This window comes from Hyperoodon ampullatus (genome assembly GCF_949752795.1).
Source record: "Hyperoodon ampullatus genome assembly, chromosome: 6".
In the NCBI taxonomy this organism is placed as follows: domain Eukaryota; kingdom Metazoa; phylum Chordata; class Mammalia; order Artiodactyla; family Ziphiidae; genus Hyperoodon; species Hyperoodon ampullatus.
The window spans coordinates 13,468,017-13,483,098 of NC_136919.1; the positions used below are offsets into that span (position 1 = coordinate 13,468,017).

At 38.1% G+C, this 15,082-nt stretch overlaps 1 pseudogene across 1 annotated transcript; it reads left to right on the forward strand.

The window, feature by feature from the left end:
* The first annotated feature begins 10,188 nt into the window (after positions 1-10,188).
* Positions 10,189-10,913, forward strand: LOC307054774 (N-acetyllactosaminide alpha-1,3-galactosyltransferase-like; annotated as a pseudogene). Its single transcript has one exon. The product of its transcript is annotated as an N-acetyllactosaminide alpha-1,3-galactosyltransferase-like (transcript).
* The last annotated feature ends 4,169 nt before the right edge of the window (positions 10,914-15,082 follow it).

Sequence of the window (15,082 nt, forward strand, 5' to 3'; positions counted from 1 at the left end):
AGTAACTTCTCATTCCCCTCTCCGCAGTCCCTGACAAACACTAATCTGCTTTCCATCTCTCTGGACTTGCCTGTTCTGGACATTTCATATGAATGGAGTATAATATGTGTTTTTTTATGTCTGGCTTCTTTCACTTTGCATGTTTTCAAGATTCATCTATGTTGTAGCATATATCAGTATTTCATTCCTTTTTATAGCTGAATAATATTCCATTGTATGGATATTCCACATAACCAATCATCAGTTAATGGACATTGGGTTGTTTCCACTTTTTGGCTATTATAAGTAACGGTGCTATGAACAATCATGTATAAGTTTTAATTTGAAATCGTGTTTTTACTTCTCTTGGGTATATAGCTATAAGTGGAATTACTGGGTCACATGGTAATTCTATGTTGAACTTTTTGAGAAACCACCAAACTCTTTTCCATGCGGCTGCATCATTTTACATTCCCACCAACAATGTATGAGTGTTCCAATTTCTCTACATCCTTTCCAACCCTAGTTATTTTATATTTTGTGGGGTTGTTTTTGTTTTTGCTTATGTTATGGCCATCCTAGTGTGTGTGAAATGATATCTTATTATAGTTCTGATTTACATTTCTCTAATGACTAATGATGTTGAGTATCTTCTCATGTGATTATTGACCATTTGTATATAGACAGAAATGTCTATTCAAATCCTTTGCTCATTTTTAAATTGGGTTATCTTTTTATTGTTGTACTGCAAGAGTTCTTTATATGTTCTGGTTATTAGACTCTTATAAGATGAAGGATTTGCAAATATTTTTTCCATTCCATGGGCTGTCTTTTCACTTTCTTGTTAGTGTCCTTAGATGCACAATGTTCTGTGTTTTGAAGAAGTCCAATTTATCTATCTTTTTCTCTTTCAATTCCTGTGCTTTTGGTGTCATATCTAAGAAACCACTGCCAAATCCAAGATCATGAAAATTTACTGTAGTTTTCTTCTAAGAGTTTTATAATTTTGCTTTTACATTTAGATCTTTGATCAATTTTGAGTTTTTGTATATGGTATGAGATAAGCCTCTAATTTCCTTTTTTTCATGTGGATATCTAGTTGTCACAGCACAGTTTGTTGAAAAGGCTATTCTTTCCTCCACTGAATGGTCTTGGCACTTTTATTTGAAAGTAGTTGTATGGGTTTATTTACAGACTCAATTCTATTCTATTGATCTATTGATCAATAGATGTATTGATGTAGACATGTATTGATTAAAGATGTCTATCCTTATGCCAATAACCACACTCTTTTCATTACTGTATCTTTGTAGTAAGTTTTGAATCAAAACGTGCGAATCCTCCAACTTTGTTCTTCTTTTCCAAGATAGTTTTGGCTATTTGGGGTCCCTTGCAATCCCTATGAATTTTAGGCTCAACTTGTCCATTTCTGAAAAAAAAAAAAAGGCAGTTGGAAAATTAGTATTGTATTCATTTCCTAGGGCTGCCATAACAAACCACCACAAACTGGGTGGCTTAAAACAATAGAAATTTATTTTCTCTCAGTTCTGGAATGCAAAAATCCAAAATCAGGGTATACCCAGGGCCGTGCTTCCTCTGAAAGTTCTAGGAGAGAATCCTCCAATCTCTGCCTCTGTCTTCACAAGGATTTTTTCTGTGTCTCTCTTCTATGTGTCCTTTAATCTTCTTATAAGGACACCTGTCACATGATTTAGGGCCCAACCTAGTTCAGAATGACCTCATTATAATTAATTCCATCTGCAAGACACTATTTCCAAATAAGGTAACATTCTGATGTTTCAAGTAGACTTTAATTTGGAAGGGACACTATTTAATCCTTCTACAGGTAAGGATTACATTGAATTGAAGATCACTTTGGGGTGTACTGCCATCTTAGCAATATTATGCCTTCCAATTCATAAACACCAGATGTCTTTCCATTTTTATGGCCTTTTTTAATCTCTTTCAAAAATGTTTTGTAGTTTTTATTGCACAAGTCTTGCACCTCCTTGGTTACATTTATTCCTAAATATTTTATTCTTTTTGATCCTATTGTAAGTGAAATTATTTTCTAAATTTCATTTTCAGATTGTTCATTTCTAGTGTATGGAAACACAAATGATTTTTGCATATTGACCTTGTATCCTGCAACATTTATTAGTTCTAATAAATTTTTGTAGATTTCTTAGAATTTTCTCTGCTAGTAGAGATAGTTTTACTTCTGCCTTTCCAATTTGGATGCCTTTTATTTCTTTTTCTTGCTTAATTGCTCTGGCTAAATTTCCAGTACAATGCTGAATGGAAGTGGATAAAACAGACATTCTTGTCTTGTTTCTGACTTTAGAGGGTAAGCTTTCAGTCTCTCAACAATAAGTATGACGTCAGCTGTCAGTTTTACAAAGATGCCTTTTACCATGTTGTCGGAGTTCCTTTTTATTCCTAATATGTTGGGTATTTTTATAGTGAAAGAGTGTGGGATTTTGTCAAATGCCTCTTCTGCATAAGTAAAAATGTCCATGTGTTTCTTCTTTCATTTTATTAATATGGTGTTTTACATTGATTAATATTTGTATGTTGAACAAGCCTTGCATTCCTGGAATAAATCCCAGTTGGTCATGGTGAGATTTTAACACGCTGCTGGATTTAGTTTGTTAATATTTTGTTGAGGATTTTTTTCACCTATATCCATAATGGATATTGATCTATAGTTTTCTTGAGATGTCTTTGTCTGGCTTTGGCATCAGAGGAGGAATGCTGGCCTCATAGATTGAGTTAGAAAGTTCTTCTATTTCTTTGGAAGATTTTGAGAATAATTGGTGTTAATTCTTTAAGTGTTTGGTAGAGTGTAACAGTTAAGCCATCTGGCCCTGTGCTTTCTTTGTTAGGAGATTTTTGATTGCCTTTACTTGTTATCGGTCTATAAGATTTTCTAGTTCTTCTTGAACCAGTTTTAGTAGTTTGTGTGTTTCTAGGAATTTGTCCATTTCATCTGAGTTATCTAATATATGGTGTATAGCTGTTCATAGTATTCTCTTATAATCCTTTTTATGTCTGTAAGGTCTATAATAATGTCCCCACTGCCATTCTTGATTTTAATAATTTGAGTCATGTCTGATTTTTTCTTGGTCAGTCTAGTTAAAAGTTAGTCAATTTCATTGATCTTTGCAAAGAACCAACTTTTGGTTTCATTGATTCTATCTTTTTTTTTTCTCTGTTCAGTTATCTCTGCTCTAATCTTTATTATTTCTTCCTTCTGCTTGCTTTGGTTTTAGTTTTATCCCCCCTTTTTTCCCTAGTTTTTTCTAGTTTTCCATTTTTTTCCCTTAAGGTAAAGGCTAGGTAATAACCTAAAAAACTTTCTTCTTTTTTTAACATAGATATTTACAGCTATATATTTCCTTCTGTGTACTGATTTTCACTGCCTCCCATAAGTCTTGGTATGTTGTATTTTCATTTTTATTCATCTCAATGTATTTTCTAATTTCCCTTATGATTGTTGGGGTTTTTTTGCTTTTGTTTTTTCCCTTATGATTTTTCTCTTTGGTGCATTGGTTTTCTGAGTGTGTTGTTTAATTTCCAGATATTTGTGAACGTTCCAGGTTTATTTCTGTTACTGATTTCTAATTTCATTCCACTGTCATTGGAAAAGATGGCTTGCATATTTCTAGTCATTTTAAGTTCACTGAGATTTGTTTTATGGCCTAACATTTGATGTATCCTGGAGAATGTTCCATGTGTATTTGAGAAAAACATGTATTCTGTTGATGGGTAAAGTGTTCTGTGTGTGTCTAATTCTTTCTTTTGCCTACTCAGATCTGCTGTTGAAACCCTAAAGTGAATTTTTTCATTTCAGCTATACACTTCTCAATTTCAGAATTGCTATTTAGTTTGTTTTTATAATTTGTATCTCTTTATTGATATTCTCTATTTGTTGAGACATCATTCTTTTGGTTTCCTTTAGTTCTTTGCCCATGGTTTCCTTTTGCTCTTTAAACATATTTTAAATAGTTGATTTAAAGTCCTTCTAGAAAAACTCAATGTCTGGACAGTTCTCGTTAATTTTTTCCCTGTGAATGGGCTGTACATTCTTCTTTATTTGCATAACTTAAATTTTGGTTATAAACTAGACATTTTGGGCTTCCCTGGTGGCGCAGTGGTTGAGAGTCCGCCTGCCGATGCAGGGGACACGGGTTCGTGCCCCGATCCGGGAGGATCCCACATGCCACGGAGCGGCTGGGCCTGTGAGCCATGGCCACTGAGCCTGCGCGTCCGGAGCCTGTGCTCCGCAACGGGAGAGGCCACAACAGTGAGAGGCCCGCGTACCGCAAAAAAAAAAACAAAAACTAGACATTTTGAGTATTATAATATAGTCACTCTGGAAATCAGATGCTTTTGCCTCCTCAGAGTTTGTTGTTCTTGTTTGCTGTTGGTTATGGTTGTTTGTTTGTTTAGTGGCTTTTCTAAACTATTTTAAAAGACTGTATTCTTTGTCTTGTTTGGTCTCAGAAGTCTCTGTACCCTTAGCTTGTGGTCAGCTAGTAGTCTGACAGAGATTTCCTTAAGTGCCTAAAGCCTGAGAGAGAGAGATGTATTGGAGGGCAGAAGGAGGAGGAAGAGGAGATGAAGGGGGAGGAGAAAGAGGAAAAGAAGAAGAAGGAGAAGAAAAGAGAAAAGAAAAGAAAGGAAAAGAAAAAGAAAAAAAACACTTACAGTCTGTGAAGATTGTCTCTGTGTTTGGGCCCTCCTTCAACACAGCCCAGCTGTTTACAACTCTGCCTTAGCCTTCACTTCCTGTGTGCCTTGAGCCTAAATATCAGACAGAGGAGAAAGCCTAGGATCTTCAAAGGTCTTTTCTGAACATGCATTCTTCCCTGAACATGTGCATGGATTTCTCAATTCTTTGTTACACATGGGATCTTGTCAAAGCCCTTACTTTCCAAAGAACTGTCTTTCAAATGTTTCCTCCCCAGGCTTTCAGCATATCTAGTGTTTATTCTAACTGTAATCTTTTGACCCAGGTGGCAGGGACTTGTTCTTTTTAAAAATTTTTTCAAGGAATACCCTCCACTTAGCCACTTTTCTATTCTGAGAGAGTTCTAAGTGAAAGAAAAGAAAGCACTATGAGTCAATCCTTCAAGGAACTCTCATATAGGTCAAAACAGAAAAACATAATGCCTTGGGAATTAGATCTACTCTTCTCTCCTCAGAATCAGATACACTGAGAACATGGTTTGGTGTTTTCAATACCACAGCTATACTGGGAAAGGAGTTGGTGCAAGTTAAAATACCACAAAGCTTTTCTACTCCTACGATGTTGAGTCTTTTTTTTTTTTTTAAGGTAACTTTTGCTTGGCTGCTCTAAACCTTTTGCTATCTTCCAAAGTTCTGACAAAGTTGATTCTGACAGTATGCAGCAATATTAACACTGGTATAATTTCAGATTATGAAAACTGGGAAGTTCATTTAAAAAAATATGGCCTCTGTAAATAATCAATGTCCAAAAGCCTAAGACAGTAGATTTTGTCCAAATATAAGAGAAATTGTTACTTTAGACTTTGGGCAACATTTTAACTATGTGTCCTCAAGGATCTTGGAAGCACATTATAACTAATCAGTACATGAACTTTTGTAATGATCTAGCCATTTCTGATAAACTGTTTCTTCAGTTTATCATGACCATCAAGGCTTTGGGTTAGAAGTAAGGAAATGCTGCAATCAGACACAGGCTTTATACATTAGCAATATCTACTACAGTTTTATTAAAAAGTATTTTGTTCATAGTTCTTACATCTTCCTTACAGTGCATCAAGTCTCTCAAACATGACTACCAACTGGTCAGCTCCAGTTGTGTGGCATGGTACTTACAATGAAGTGGCACTGGAAAATTACTATGCAAGTCATAAAATTACTGTGGGGCTGACTGTGTTTGCTGTCGGAAGGTAGGTATTGCCAAATGTCCTTTACATTCAGGCTTTTTATTGTAGAAAATGGGAGATTATCAATAAATCCCATCTCAAGAATTTATAAAAAGTAGAGCAAAATAAAACCAAAGAAATCAGAAGTAAGGAAATAATAAAGGTAAGAGCAGAAATCCATGAAATTGAAAACAGAAAAGTAGCAGAGAAAAATCAATGAAACAAAAAAGCTGGTTCTTTGGAAAAAATCAATAAAATCCATAATCATCCAGGAAGACTGGCAAAGAAAAAAATTAATGCAAATTACCGATATCAGGAAAGAAGCAGGGTATATCACCTCAGACCCTGCAGACGTCAAAAGGATGATCAGGAAACACTATAAAATACTCTACACACATATATTTGACAACTTAAATGAAATGGACCTTGAAAAGCACAGACAACCACAACTCACCCAACATGAAATAGATCATTTGACTAGCCCTATAGCTACTGAGGAAATAGAATTCATAATTTTAAAAACTCCCAAAGTCTCCAGGCCCAGATGGCTTCACTGGAGAATTCTACCAAATATTTAAAGAAGAATTAACATAAATTCTACACAATCTCTTTCAGAAAAGAGAATAGGAGGGAACACTTCCCAAATAATTTTATGAAGTAAGTGCTGCCTTGATATCAAAATCATACAAAGAAAGTACAAAAAGTATTAAGTTGAACAATGTACATATCACCCATTAAAATTATAAAGTTTATCAACCTTACAGTAACTTGTTATTAAATACTGATAGTAATTTATTGTTAAAAAAAAAAAAGAACACAGAAAGAAAGAGGAAGAAAGGGAGGAGGGAGGAAAGAATCCTTTCAGAAGCTTCCCGTGTACCTCCTTGCTAGACCCATTCTGATCCCTTCAAGTTGCTGCCCCAGGATCTGTAACAGGGCATAGAGAGTAACCCCATGCTGGGGCAATGCTTCTACCTTCAGGACACAGATGGAGTTTCTGCTTCCTTCCCACCCACCCTCAATAGAACACACTGAGTCTTGGAAGGATCCTCTGTAAGGGAAGGGGCACTGAAACAAGAACCTCATTCACCTCACCATGAAACCCCTTCTCTGTGTTAAAGAACCCCCAAAGTTTCAGGAATAATGGCATCAAGTTCCCCTGAAATTAGAAATATAGGTGGGACTGAAATGGGAGGAAAGATTGAAAGTATCTATATGGAACATTTCGACATGAATATCTGCTACAGGGATGAACAAATACGCCAATGTAATAAAACAGAAAGCCCCATGCAAATGTTAAAGACTTTCTATTTATTGACAATGACATTGTAGACCTGTAGGGAAAGACTTCCACAAATGATGCTGGAGAAAGTCAGTGTCAATACAGGAAAGCTGAAATTGTACCTCTATAGCACATCACGTACAAACATATACAAACATCAAATACCAGTTAGTTTAAAGACCAAAAGTTAGGGCTTCCCTGGTGGCGCAGTGGTTGGGAGTCTGCCTGCTGGTGCAGGGCACATGGGCTCGTGCCCCGGTCTCGGGGGATCCCGCATGCCGCGGAGCGGCAGGGCCCGTGCGCGTCCGGAGCCTGTGCTCTGCAGTGGGAGAGGCCGCAGCAGTGGGAGGCCCGCGTACCTCAAAAAAAAAAAAAAAAAAAAAAAAAAAAGACCAAAAGTTAAAGGAAAAAGTATAATATACCTTGATGAACTCAAGCTAGAAAAGGACTTCTTAATCAAGACATGGAAAATATTAATCATAAAGGAAAAGGTTGATAAGTCTGACTGTATTAAAATTAACTTTACTTAAGAAAAACCCAAATTGAGAGCCACTCTACAAAATACATGGTCAGGGTCATGACCAACAAGAAGAGAAATTGACAGAGTGGAAGAGACTAAGGAAACATAGTGACTAAATGCAGTGTGTGTCCTGGATTGGATCCTGGAAACTAAAAAGGCCATTAGGGGAGAAACTGGTGAAATCCACATAAAATCTGTGGTTTAGCTAATAGTATTTTACCACTGATAATTTCCTGGTTTTGACACATGTACTATGGTTATATAATATATTAACATTAGGGGAAGGTGGGTAGAGTATAGATGGGAACTCTATAATATATCTGCAACTTTTCTGTAAATCTAATAGCATTCCAAAATAGAAAGTTTCTAAATTGAAAAAAAAAGTTTGCCATTGTAGTGACAGTAAGCTTTTTTTTTTTTAAAAAAAAGTAAATGCCTGACATTAAGCTTTTGATTGATTGCTGAGACATCCATTTTCTTTTATTTATTTATTTTTTAGCCGCACCTCGCGGCTTGTGGGATCTTAGCTCCCTGACCATGGATGGAACCCAGGCCATCTGCTGTGAAAGCCCGGAATCCTAACCACTGGACCTCCAGGGACTTCCCTGAGACATCTATTTTAAAGACATCTATCTCAAATATATTGCCAGCTGTGTGGCACGCTTACTAGTTAAACAACTAGATAAAGAGCCAGGTCATCCCACCCATGAAATTTCCCTTTTAGAAAGCCCTGGGTGATCTGATCTACAGAACTGATCGTATGCATGACCCCGCTTTTTCCCTCTGTTGCCTTAACTTTTGCTCTTATGTTTAAAATTTGCCAATTAAGAGTGAACTTGCAAAACCCTAGGCATCCTACCCTCAACCCCCATAAAGGCAGAACCCCAGGTCCTCGTGTTTCTCTCTCTCTCTCTCTCTCTCTCTCTCTCTCTCCGCCCCCTCCAAACTGTGACCTCCCTGTGTGGCCTCACGCATACCAGGAATTGTGATTAATAAAGCTTATTTTCTCAAAGTTCCCTGATGGTTGTTGTTGAGGTGCATCTTGCAATTATAATAAGAATGACAAGCGCTGGTCCAGCCATAATGTAGGCTCTGGTAGTGTCTGGCGGGGAGTGGGGTTGTCTCACCACAAGTGGTAGGGACTCAAGTGAGTGCCCCTAGGCATTCCTAGCCAATAGCATCACCATCTATAGGCTGAGATGGACACAAAACAGCACTATATCACACTATACACAAAAATTAATTCAAATGGATAATAGACTTAAATACGAAAGATAAAACAATAAAGCTACTAGAAGAAAATGTAGGAGGATATTTTCACTACCTTAAGGGGGCAAAGATTTCTGAAGTATGACACAAAAGCACTAACCATAAAAGAAATATGGGTACATTGGACTTTGGATTTGAGTTGCTAGCTTCCAGCTCAATACAATATTTTAAGTGATATTTTTCATAATGTACCTAATAATTTTAGATATTCCAAACTAGAAAGTTTCTTCTGACCCCATTTGTTATATTTCTTAAAACTCTGATCAATAACCAGATCTTATTTTTAATGATTATATGAACATCATTTGAACTAGTTGCGTGTATTACCTTTCCTTTTTTGAATTTACCTGAGGCCATTTATTACTATGAGAATCTTTAACTGGCTGGAGAGACTGGAAAAGAGAAAGTTTTGTTTTCCAGTCCAGCAATCTTAGCAAAAGTATGGCAAAATAAGAAAGACAGTGCAGACAGTGGATACAAAGCATGTCACCTCTGACTTTTTATGCATAACTAACTACTCTAAAAGCAAGCCATGGGCTTCCCTGGTGGTGCAGTGGTTAAGAATCACCTGCTAATGCAGGGGACATGGGTTCGAGCCCTGGTCCAGGAAGATCCCACATGCCATGGAGCAACTAAGCCCGTGTGCCACAACTACTGAGCCTGCGCTCTAGAACCCGCAAGCCACAACTACTGAGCCCGCATGCCACAACTACTGAAGCCCGTGCACCTAGAGCCCGTGCTCCACAACAAAAGAAGCCACCACAATGAGAAGTCTGCACACGGCAACGAAGAGTAGCCCCCGCTCGCTGCAACTAGAGAAAGCCCGCGCGCAACAACGAAGACCCAACGCAGCCAAAAAATAAATAAATAAAAGCAAGCCACAAACATCAATAACTGCTCTTGCAATGACCCATGACCTTTCCTGCCTACATCCTCCAAAGCAAGCCCCCACTGTTCTGATAACCCTGAAAACTGGCTTTTGTTTTGCCCTGGGTTCTGTGCAGTTTCCTGATCTCACCAAGTTTCATTCTCTCTCATGAGGAATTCCTCTTCTCTCCTATAATCCATAAAACCTCATCAAGGAGAGGAAAGGCAGATAATTTCACTTTTATACTACTTAAATACAACTCAAAAAGCATATCTAATGTTTGGTTGCTTAGAAGAATTTTTGGATAAACTACAGTGTAATTTAAATAATATGTGTTCCACTAAACTATAAGAATATGAACTTATTTGCTTCTTATTTACTTCACAGATACACTGACCACTATTTGTATACATTTATATCATCAGCTGATAAATATTTTATGGCTGGCCAGAAAGTCATAATTTACGTCCTGATAGACGACTTCTCCAAGTTGCCTTGGATAGAGCTGAGTCCCCTCCGTACAGGGAAAGTTTTTGAAATAAAGCGAGAGAAGAGATGGCAAGATATCAGTATGATGTGCATGAAGACCATCAGTGAACATGTTGTGATCACATCCAATATGAAGTTGATTTCCTCTTCTGCATGGATGTGGATCAAATCTTCATAAGGAAATATGGACTGGAAACTCTGGGGGAGTCAGTAGCTCAGTTACATGCTCATTGGTATAAGACAAGTCCTACTGAGTTACCTTATGGGAGAAGTCAGTTATCAGAAGCATATATACCTATTGGTAAGGCAGATTTTTATTACCATGCTGCTGTATTTGGTGGTACTCCCATTCAGGTTCTCAATATTGCCAGGGAATGCTTCAAAGGAATCTTGAACAAGAAAAATAACATTGAAGCAGTGTGGCATGATGAAAGTCACTTAAACAAGTATTTCTTTCTCCATAAACCCACTAAAGTCTTGTCACCAGAATACTGCTGGGATATGTTTGGAATTAATAGTGAGATTAACACTGTCAAACTCTGTTGGGCTGTTAAAAATTATGACTATTTTAGACAAACTGTAATTCTATAGCCCTTCCTTGTGTTTCTAAATTTAAAAGCATTATTTTGTCTTGTCTTTAGAAAATTAGTATTGACAAATTTTAGCACTAAAAAAAATCACTAACAGAATGACAAGCTTACCAACACAGTATATTTATACTTTTCCTCACATTCTTTTTGAATCATATAACAAGGGATATAGCAGTTGCAGAATAAATGTATTGACATCAGATGGAAATATAGTGTTTTTATATTTTGTGTGAATTTTGAGGAAATATTTTTGGATCACATTGGATAACATAGAATCTGTCAGGAGAAAATGAAACCTGAAATATTTTCATTGATCCAAGTAGACATATATTTCTTATATTGCTTAAGGAAAGGGATTGTCTAAAGGTGTGGATAAGGGAAATCAGTGCAACTATACTAATCTACTCTCTCTGTAAAATTTTGAGGACATTAAAGCTGCCACCAGAGGGGTAGACAGTTACTTAGAAAACTTTGAGTCATTCAAAAAGAACTATGTGTTTTGAAACTGCCAAGTTGTTTGTTGTAAAAACTAATAAGAAAAGTTTAAATATAGAGAGAAAATTGAAAGTCTTCCTGTACTCTCCCTTTGAAAACCTATCACTCGATATATCCTTTATATGCATTTATATGCCCACCACATGAATACACACACACACGTGTGGATGCACATGCATATATGCTTATACACTATTTTATACATATTGACTTATATCACATACTTACACATGTACTTGCATGCATACACGTTTTATCGGTAGTCAGGGTCTAGTTAGGAAAATAGAACTACTCTTCTAGGTATTTCAAACAGTGGTAATTTAACACAGGGAACTGGACATATAGGTGACAAAAGAGCTGAGGAGCAAATAAGTTATATATATATATATATCTCACATCTTCTTTATCCATTCATCTGTCAACGGACACTTAGGTTGATTCCATGTCTTGGCTATTGTAAATAGTACTGCTATGAATACTGGGGTGCATGTATCTTTTCAAATTAGAGTCTTCTCTAGATATATGCCCAGGAGAGGGACTGCAGGATCATATGGTAACTCTATTTTCAGTTTTTTAAGGACATTCCATACTGTTCTCCATAGCAACTGCACCAATTTACATCTCCAACAGTACAGGAGTGTTCCTTTTCCTCCACACCCTCTCCAGCATTTATTATTTGTAGATTTTTAAAATATATATATATATATTTTTTTTTAATGAAGACAACAGCACTCCTAGGGCTAGAGAAAAAAATGTAGATGTCCAGAAAGAGCTAGAACCTAGCATGAATTGCCTGGCATGAGATGAGACAACAAAGAGAGGATTTTTAGTCACTGCTAGAGACACCACCCAAAGGAGACAGAGAAAGGCAGAGACACAGAGAGAGAAATATACAGGCTTCTCCCTTCTACCCTGCTCTCTTATGCCAGTATTTTCCATTTTCTGGTGCTGTACGATAATCAGATGCAAGAGAGTCTGGGAAATGTAGGTCCCTGCTACATTGGGCAGAGTGTGGGAAAAATGAGAAAGAGACCCAAAAGTAAACAGACCAATGGCTACCACAGCCCACCCATTCTGCCTTCCACCCATCTTTCTCATCCTTCCACCCATACCTAACTCATAAAACAACTTCATGTTTCCACCTTGCAGAATTCAACTAACTTTTGTGCAAGCAAAGAATCACTTTCTTCTCAAAAAGGTGAAACACAAATTACCACCTGACATAATTTCCCTCACCATGCCCAGGAACCCCAGATGATATGAGGCCCTCTCTCTCAGGATCATGTGTCTCTTCACAGTTTGGTGAGCTTTGATCTAAATTGTAAAGAAAAGAACTAACATTCCTCATTAAGAAAGAAATTGTAGAAGAAAGAAATAGGGGAAATAATTGGTTAACATATAAAGATACACATTTATATATAACTATATATATATTATGTTTCTATTTGTAATATAAATATAAGAAACATGTGCAGTCCTGCTGCAGTCTTTATTTTTGTAGCTGGTTACAAGATCAAGTTCATATTTATAATTTCTTCCTTCTACCACCCATTTCATATTCCTTACCCTCTGTTAGAAGCTCTCGGCTGAATAGGGTTCTTTACCTAGTGCTGTGGCATAAACCTTTGTTCTGTGGGATCTGAGTCTTTTGTGGGTCTTTATTTATTGGATTGCCGGTTTTCTCTTAACAAAGACTGTTGGATAAGAAGCTCTCAGGGAACACCTTGAATTCTTAATACAGTCCTCCTTCCATTATTGTGTAGTAGCAATCTACTTTCATCTTGGTAATTGTGATCAATACCCCCCATCCAGACCCCCTCTCTGGCTGTTGATTCAGCATGATGAGAACATAAAATGGCCAGGGGAAGTCTCAGATTCCAATTCAACAGGACCATCACTGTGTTTCCTAGTGGAAACATTCCTTCTTTGTGCCCTAGGACCTTCCAAATTCACTGAGCCCAAGATTGTAGAGATGAAAGCAAATATTACTCCAGTGGATTAATTGGTGCAATTATAAAAGAAGGCCTTACATCTCTACCTCTTAGTTCTAGGACCCATGCATTCTGGCTTTGAGGAAGACAGTATGACATAGTGGCCACTATTTTGAGAAATATCCCACACCTTTAGGATAGCACCTCAACCTCACAGAATGTTGCCTTACAGCTGATACTACAACTGAGTATTCAGCCAGCCATTTCATAAAGTTAGCTGCTTCTGGATCACGAGTCACATGGTAAAACCAGTGAACCCCATGGACATGAGCCTATTGTAGCATTTACTTGACAATAAAATCTATCTCCCCATCAGAGGCAATGGATAAAGCTTTCTATTAGTCCACAAGTGGTGGTGCTGACAAAAGCACTGTGGGAGGACTTCTCTGGTGGCGCAGTGGTTAAGAATCCTCCTGCCAATGCAGGGGACACAGGTTCAAGCCCCAGTCCGGGAAGATCCCACATGTCGCTGAGCAACGAGGCCTGTGCACCACAACTACTGAGGCTGCACTCTAGAGCCCGCAAGCCACAACTACTGAAGCCTGCACACCTAGAGCCTGTGTTCTGCAACAAGAGAAGCCACTGCAATGAGAAGCCCGTGCACCGCAACGAAGACCCAAGGCAGCCAAAAATAAATACATAAATTAAAAAAAAAAAAGCACTGTGGGGGAGAAAGGCAATCTGTATTCAGAATATATTTGTTTGAGGACAAATTCCTTTCCCTTCCCTGATGGAAAAGATCCAAGGTAACCAATAAGCCACTGGTGGCCAGCTGGTCCCTCAGAAGAAAGGCGCCATATGAAGTACTCTGGGTGGCCTCTGCTGTTGGATGGCTGGGCATTTAGCAGTGGAGCAGAGGCCAGGTCATCAGTGATGAAAGTGATACCAAGCAGGGCCCTGTGGGGCTCCTGGACACAAAAGCCTTTCTGTGTCCCCCATTTCTTTGATTACAGGAAATAGGCTTCATTCCAATGGGCAGATTCAAGCAGTTGTTCATTAGGGAAGGGAAGGGATGCAAGACAAGGGAGAAACACACAGTCAAGAGAAACAGTATTGCAGCCTTTGGGCAAGGTCCTGGTTCCCCATCAAAGGATACACACAGTATCTTTGAGCTGTTTTGCAGATACAGAAACCCCCACTAGGTGGAAGGAGTTAATGGTTAATGATAGTATGCTGCCCACAAGCACGTAGACCCCAGACCAGTTGGAACCTGAAAGTTGATGATGCTGACTCCTACTTACCTCACCACCAACCAATCAGAAGAATGCCCACGAGCTGATCACACCCTCTTTGAACAATTACCATAAAACTCCTCACTACTCTCTCCAAGTGGGGACACACAGTTTTGAGGGCATTAGCCTGCTGTGGCTCCCTTTGCCTGGCAAAGCAATAAAGCTATTCTTTTCTACTTCACCCAAAACTCTGTCACTGAGATTTAATTCAGTGTCAGGGTGCAGAGGCCAGATTAGGCTTCAGATGGAAGTCTGTTTTACTAAGCCCGTGGAGAGCCTCCATCCCTGCCACTAAAGCCATTTCGTACACGGGCCCCTCAAGCAAGCACTGGGGTGACTACAGAAAGAGGCTGACCAACATCACAGAACAAACGATCTTCTCTATTTGATTACTGTGAACCTCCTCTCCTGAGAGCACTCTTTGGGGAGCATTTTCATGGGATACACATAAT